General features: G+C 38.3%; 1 pseudogene; it reads left to right on the top strand.

Moving 5' to 3' along the window:
- The first annotated feature begins 3263 nt into the window (after nucleotides 1-3263).
- Nucleotides 3264-4486, top strand: LOC139703663 (olfactory receptor 14C36-like; annotated as a pseudogene).
- The last annotated feature ends 3830 nt before the right edge of the window (nucleotides 4487-8316 follow it).

The following is an 8316-nucleotide window of genomic DNA, read 5'->3' as shown; positions in this document are numbered from 1 at the left end:
TCCCAGCATGCAATAAGCATGTACAGAAAATCACCAACAAATCCTACAGTGGGTTAACAGAACAAAGGGAAATCATCTATCAATAGGTCGATATTGAAAATGCTGATGTATACATATAATGGAACCTAATTCATCCATTCAAAAAATAAAATAGTGATAAATGCTACAATGTGGACTTTCTTTGAAAACATCAGGATGATTCAAATCATGAAAAATAGCACATATTTAATAATTCTAGTCATACAAAATAATCAGAACATATATATTCAAACATGGTGATTATACTTAGTGGTTTCCAAAGTAAAGATAAACAGTAACTATGTGCAATGGATTAGATGGTTCATTTAAAAAATTACAAATATTTGGGAACAAGAGGTAGTTGAAAGTCATACAGTTTTGTCATGTGGTAAATAATATGGAGTTGGTAACCACAAACTGTTACAAATTTAACTTCATGACACATGGATTTCATCTCAATGATAAGAAATTTTGCTGCTGAACTGCAGACAGCCTTAGATGTTTCCCACTTACAGGTTGAGGAGTGAGTGTGAGTTGCCCATCACCCTCAGTGTTAACTGATCACCATAAACACCCCTAACTGACACTGAGGTGGAGGAGGGCAGAGATGAAAACACACAGTTAGCACCACCAGTCTCTCCTCAGTGTTACTGGATTCTCAATGTGACTAAGCATGATGTCCAGCACAGAAGTTCCACTGTGCCATCCACTGTCCACGTGGGAAAATTAGCACACATTTCCTTATTTTAAGCACTACCAAGAGAACTACCAAAAGGGAAAACATCCAGCTTCCCCACTTGCAGAGGAACGGACTTGTGGCAGCCCTTCTTCTAATAATTGGCATTAAAAAATATGATAACTCTTCCTCATACTTGTATTTCTGAACTTCATGCTACCTGATCGTGGTTTTATTTTGATTCCAAACTTTTGTTTTTATACCAAATTCTACATATGCATTTGCACTCCTTAAAGGACAATGTAGTTCTGAACACTCTACAATTATTGAGGTCAAACAATAAAAGCTAAAGCTTATTTCTTACTTTAAAAAATCCAGGTTCATAAAGTAATCACATTTTGTAGATCTGCAGGAACACTCTGAGGATCTACGCAAGTTAGGCCGTGATTCATATATTTTATCACATCCAAAATCTGAAGTTTCATGAGACTGATCCATGAAAAAAATCAAGTCAAATTTGGAGAAGTGTTCAAGTTGTAGTTAAAGCAATAAGCAAAAATGACATAAATTAAGCTCATGTGATTAAACTACTTACTGCAGAATTTACTAAATTCTTCTGAAGAAACTAAAACAGTGCATTGTTTAGTAGGAAAAAGAAAACAGAAATGAAGAAAATATATCTGTAGTTCTATGCCAGCTTCCAGATCTTGAACACATGTTTATTTTTCCATCTTATATTTGACACAAGTGTTTAGGGGAGGACAGCAAGGACCCCTGGAGTGCCTGGAAGACAGAATTGAAGAGTGAGAAGCTGCATGATTTTCCATATTGATTTGTGTCATGACCCATCACCTTCTAAATTTGTCAAATTGTATTATTTTATAATTTCTATCATGGTAAACAAATTACTCAAAAATACCAAAATATTTCTTCTTTCCAAAACGTCACCATGTGAAACAACTGTGGCCCTATTGGTGTCATCAGTAATGTTTGTTGACAGATTACTGCTGTAAAGAGATCTTACCTTTCAAGTGCACTGGGCAGTGGGCTTGCATGACCTCCCACCAGACTGCACTGTGTGTGCTAAGGAAGTGTAGAAAGGGCAGAGCCTGTTTGGAAGACACTTCTTTGTAAACCAGTATTATACAGAAAGCCAGTTCATGTGAGTGGTCAGTCAACAAAGCCACCAGCTTTATTAACCACTGTGTAGGAAGTCATGCATTTGCATCTAAAAAAAAATACAAAGATGGCTGATACAAGGTCCCAAATTAACAAATTTCCACAGACTGATCTGTAATGCTACACAAAATGGGGGAAAATTAAGATTATTCAGCAGTTTCCAGAGAAAAGATTGCATTTGAACCTCCTCTAAAGACCAGTACAAAGTAAATGGGTAAAATTAAACCATTATGTCACAGTAGAAAAGAGCCCTGTCAGCAAGTTCTAGGGTATTCTGTGAACAAGAAGATCACTCAGGCTTGAGCTTCAGGTTTGTGTCATGGAGAAATGGGGGTATATGACAAGAAACAGATTGCAGGTAGACTGAGTAGGACCTCTTGAACTTCACCCACACTGTGCAATTAGCTGCACCCTACCTGTGTCTGGCCACTCACCATCTCCCTGGAAGACACACTTTTCCAGAGGAGCCCAGGAAGGCTCATCAAGAAGGTCATTTTACTAAGGGTGAGTGTGTTTAACCTGTCAAGGTGCTGAGGAGGACCCAGGATAACAGAGACCTAATGAGATTATGATGGAGGTGACCTGGGATTGAAGTGGTCTGAGCTGTTACAGAAGTGTTGAACTATGAGCAAAATATTTTTTTTCAGTGTATTTGTTCAGTATCTTTTTGTATAATCATGATATTGTGAAGAAAGAAATATAGGAATGGGGTTGTGATTCAGTGACAGAGTGCTTGCCTTGCACATGTGAGGCACTGGGTTCAATCTCAGCAACACATAAAAAGGAATAAACAAAATAAAAATATTGAAAATAAATATAAAGAAAGAAATGTAATAGAAGATGTCAAGAAGACTAAGGCAAATTAATTTTTAGAGAGAGTAATCTTTAACTTCATGGTGCTGAACATGAAATAAAAACACAAGAGTGTAAAAGTAGAAGTTTAGGAGAATGTCATCTGGAGGCTATGAGGACCTTACTCTGATCTGTTGAAGAAGAAAAGGGAGTCCCAGTGGGAAAAGGAACAGGTGCCTGTCTGATGGTGTGTGACCATGAGACAGCACCATTCATGTCCTGGGGAGCAGCAGGGAGAGTAGGGGACTGCAGAGAAGCCAGGTGCAGTCAGGTCACCTCAGTTTACTGTAACACCAGAGCTGAGATCTTGGAATGGGAAAGTTTGGTGGATAGATTTCCTCATGAGAATTTTTTTTTTCATGTTCACGAGAATAAATACTCCAACATTATGAATCATTTCCTACATAAAACAATTTTTTAAAATTTTTATTTGAATTATTGATGTAGAAAAAAATGAGAAAATACTTTGGACAGTAATATTAGTGAAATAAATGAAGGTGACTAAAATGGAGAACAAAAGGAATGCATGGTGACCCGCATGGTCATGGAGAAGAGGAGGTAGGCCACTCTAGAAGTGCTCTGTGGGGAGTCTCAGGAGGTCAGGGAGGCCTGATGGGGAGGTGAGGACAAGTTCTGCAGGTCACACTCAGACCCTTGGCTGCAGACCTCCAAACCTGCACTGGGAGGTGCACTCTGCTCAGAAATGAGTAAACAAATCAGAAAACCAAGAGTGACCTTCCTCTGCAGGGAAAGCTACTGAAAAGTACAAAAAAACCTGTTGGACATGAATGTGTAAACTAACTGTATTATTTTTCAAATATATATTCAGTTATCCATGAACATTAATATTTTATTTACTTATTTTTTTAATTTATGTACATGCTAAGAATCGATCCCAGTGACTCACACATGCTATTAAAGTGCTCTACCACTGAGCTATAGACCCAGGACCAAGAATTTGTATTTATCATATTTTGGCTTCCTATCTCTTGTCTCTTTATCTTCACAGACAACCAGAATTTGTACTAAATGGCCAATGCCACCATGGTTACTGAATTTCTCCCAATGGGCTCTCCTGATATCTGTAATGTGAGTTTCATTTATTTTACAGTATTTCCACTGACCAACCTGGGTACCTTGTTAGGGAAACTATTTCCATCACTGTCCCCAATGCCTGTATCAACTCTCTCAGTGGAAATAGGGCCATTTCAGTGGCTGGTTGTGCAACCCAGATCTTCTTGGTAATTTTCTGTGCATGTGTTGAACTTCTGTTTCTCTCCATCTTGGCCTGGGACTGCTATGTAGCCATCTCCCAGCCCCTTCAGTACCCCCTCATCATGAACCCTCAGTTTTGTGTCTGCATGACCCTGGCTTCCCTGCTCAGTGGTCTGCTGTATGCAGGTGTGCACACAGGGAACACATTCAGGCTTTCCTTCTGCCAGTCAAATGTGGTCCACCAGTTCTTCTGTGACGTCCCCTCTCTGCTGAGGCTCTCTTGCTCTGACACTACCAGCAACATGGTCATTCTTGTCTCTGCTGTGGCAGTGGGTGGTGGTTGCTTTACTCTTATTGCCATGTCATGTATTCACATATTTTCTGTTGTGCTGAAATTTCCCATAGAAGGTCTGGGAGGGCTGCTCCACCTGCACCCCTCATATCCTCTTGGTTTCAGTTTTCCTCAGTCCCATGATGTGCATCTACAGATGGCTTTCAGTGACCTCTGACAGTCCAGGACACTGTTCTCTGCCTTTTACACCATAGTTTCTCTCTTCTTGAATCACCTTACATGAAGAATCCGGTACAAACAGGTAAAGGAAACTGTGAGAAGAGTGATGCAAAGATAGTTGTTCTCAGGGAAATGATAAAGATACTTTTCAGCATTATCCTCATTTCATTGAGTGGAGTTAAATGAGGTCAAATATTTTTCTAATATGGGCTTCACATGTTACCCTGCCTACCCTATTATCACCTTACTAGAATCTCAGTTATTTTATAGCATATTTTCTTTGTTATTTACCATGGATCCTTCATAAAAGCTTAATTTTATCAATCCATTTTAATATATAAATATGATCCAATATATTTTCTAAAATCATTTCTGGGGATATATATTAAAGTTTCATCAGTTACTGTCACAGAGGAAATTTTTACAAATAAAACATGAAGATAATGTACATAATCCGCTGTCAAACTGTGATACAAAATTGTGTCAATTTAATTACTTTGAAAATATATAAAAATCAAATCCTTAAGACTTTACAATAATAAATGTAGAGAGAATCAAAATGATACTTTTCTCCATTTAACATATACAGGAAAAGGAAGATACTCCTTGTCCATGAAGAAAAGAGAGAGCAAAGGTTACATCCATCATGAACCCACAGCACAATCCATCCACTGTGGAAGAGCACCTTGGGCTCCCCTGGCTGTTATGGCTGGCAATCTTTTATTAAGTCTATGAGTGGTCTAGTTTGGGGGACACAAACTCAGGGCTGAGTTGCAGGTCAGCTTTCTAAGGGTTTTCCTCCAACACATGGTACTTCTGTAAAAACTATGATAATGAGTCATACATGATCACTATGAAAAAGTGGTCAGGAATTGTCTGGCCTCACTCTATGACCTGTGTAAACTTGAAAATTTCTCTGAGTTTTTTTTTTTTTTTTTGATTTTGTAAAGTAAACCTCTAGGAGCATTTCTGGCCATCTTTTTGGTTGTTGCTATTGTTGTATTTATCAGGACTGAACCAAGGCTGCATCCCTAAACCATTTTTTCTGTTTTTGTTGTGGGACAAACTATATATGCTTTGACCAGACAAACTCCATTTTATCCTGAGACTCCATTGCATATGAGAAATGCTTCTCACATGAGAAAACCCTGCATATGTAATCCACTTTCTGCCAAGCACACCCTGTATGGCAACATATAAGGCTAAAAAATGTTTCAATTATTCTTTCTCAGTGTATTATTAGGAACTACATGTGTAAGTTGTTCTCATTTTAATTCCTATTTTTCTTGGGCTGCTTACTGTACTCTGACTGGGTAATTCTGACCCACTCCCCATGTTACTATGGTTTTGACTTACTGGTAGCTTGTAGTTTGGGGCTATAAAAATGCACCCTACCTTCTGCAAAAGGTTGAAGGATGCAGAGCCCACTTTCTTTTTGCCATTCCTACCCACCATCTAATAAACTTAATGTCCTACTTCAAGACTCACCCAGTGATATATTTCTAATGTGCCACATTGTATCACAGAAAATAGGGTCTTGCTAAGTTGCTTAGGGACTCCAGGAGTTTCTGAGGCTGGCTTCAAACCTGTAATCATTGTTCATCAACCTCCTCATGTGTGGGATTGCAGGTGTGCACCCGTGTGCACAGTTTGTGGCAGCTCATCATCTCACATGAGTTTTTTCTCTCCAAATATTTTAGTGTCCTCATTGGCATGTTCTTGGTTCATTGTTAATTATGACTGACATAGGCTCAATATCAAGTTACCTAGGAGTACTGATATAACAAAATGAAGAAAAATATTTACACAAAAAACAGTATATTCAATTGAAAAATCTAAACAATCAATTTTGTTCACCAATACACTAATAGGAAAATGGGGAGAAAAAAATGTATTTATTACCTAGGAAAATATGAAAGCCTAAATATATGTGATTATTAATAAAGGCATTTCTTAAACTTTTTTAGACCAGGGAATACTTGCAGTAGGAGCCAATGAGCACCCAGGGCTGCCTGATGCAGAAGGCTTGACTTGCTCTGACATGATCCACCGCAGTTGAGGCTCCACCCCAACTATGTCCATGGCTTTTGGTTCTCACTGCTCCAATGTTTCCTGCTAGAGCAAAGGACCTTTGGAGAACCCCAGATAAATTCTGCAAACTTCACCTTTACATGCATTTCCTCTTCAATTATGCCTTACTGAATCTAAATTTATGAGTTTTTCATGAGTTGAGGTGGCCACATAAATGAAGTTTAAATTTCACAGATAAATTTCTTTGGAAAGAAATTGAATTTCAACCACCAGTCCTATTGAGAGTTGTTCTTTGGGGTACATTTTTGGATATTTCACTTATATTTTATTTGAAAGACCTTGAGTCAAAGGAGATGAAGAAAGAAATATTGATATAAGGACTTCATTATAACTCACATTATGTGTCAAATAATGAAAAGCCCTGTCAATTGGTGTGGTATGGAACATATGCAGAAGTTGGCAAAAAATTACTTTGTATATTGTCATGAGCCTAAGAATATACTTTTGTAGTAATATCAATTATGTCAAAGATATATTTTGGATAGGCAGGTTTTCTGAAATATTAGGTCTCTTTAGATATCCAGCTTTCATGAAATATTAGGTTTACTCTAATAAGGACACAATATTTAAGAGTACTTTTTAGAGCCTTTTGTGAGAATATGTCCTGCCCCCTGCATAGACGTTAATTCAGATACCAGACAGGGATTACCAGAGATTTTTTAAAAAACACACAAAAACCTTTACAGAGAATGCCAGGATCATGTGGGACATTCAACTCTGATTGAGATTAGTGACCCAGAGCTGGCTCAGCACATTTATTTTATAGGTTTTGTCACCAAAAGGTTATTTGTGGGAAAGTTTCAACAAAGCAGGCAGGTGTGAAGCTCCCAACACCAAGGAGACATTGTGGTTCTTGTTATCTTTCTGTGCACAGAATCCCCTATCCTTGGGAGATATTATCTCAGTTTCAAGGTTCAGACTGATAACTCTGAGCCTTTGCCCTGATTTTTCACAGACCGGGTGTCACCATAGCAACTGGGGGATATTCAACTGTGTATTTACTCGGGGGCTTCCCAATGCAGCAGCACACCACAACCATGAGGCAATCACAAACCTGATGCACATCACCATCTCCCATGGTTATCTCTCTCAGCGTCTGTGGGATGAAAGCTACAGAAGACAAAAACTTAGCCCAGTACATAGTTGGAAGTATGATGAAAGTTTAGCAATCAACAAGGCAATGTAGTAACTTATTCTATAGAGACTTTTAAGATAATATTCATGACTGAGAATATTATGCCAGAACCATCAGATTTTTCCCAGCTTCATAAAGCCTTTAGGATATTTATGTTGAATGCTTTTAGAATACCATATCAACTGCAAGAATACAGTTATTTGTATCAGTAGAGTTAAAAGCCAGATTTGATCAGAGTTTTAAAGAGATCATTTTAAAAGCTGGGTCCAAAGAATGAGTGGTTATAAACAGACTGCAGGCCCTAAGGAGAGGCTAAGTATTTCATACCTCTTCAATAGGAAAGGAGCTGAGAGCATCTAAAAAATTTGTAGGACCATACCTATTGCACACTCAAGGATGTAGAAAGGAAAATTCCCTTGAAGTATCTTGTGGCCATCCTGCTTGCACAGAGGGCACAGGAAGTTGTTTTACCATAATAAGCAAGGAAGACATTAAGAAACCACCATTGTACTAATTTTGGGGACCCATCTATGGTGTGAGCTGGCATCAGACTTTAGCATCATTTACATTGTGCCATCTCTGCAGGAATGTAGAGTGCCCAAATTAATGGGTCATGATGACTTTCACCATCAATTCAAA

Source organism: Marmota flaviventris, assembly GCF_047511675.1.
Source record: "Marmota flaviventris isolate mMarFla1 chromosome 5 unlocalized genomic scaffold, mMarFla1.hap1 SUPER_5_unloc_2, whole genome shotgun sequence".
Lineage (NCBI taxonomy): Eukaryota > Metazoa > Chordata > Mammalia > Rodentia > Sciuridae > Marmota > Marmota flaviventris.
This window is presented reverse-complemented; position numbering and strand designations above follow the sequence as displayed.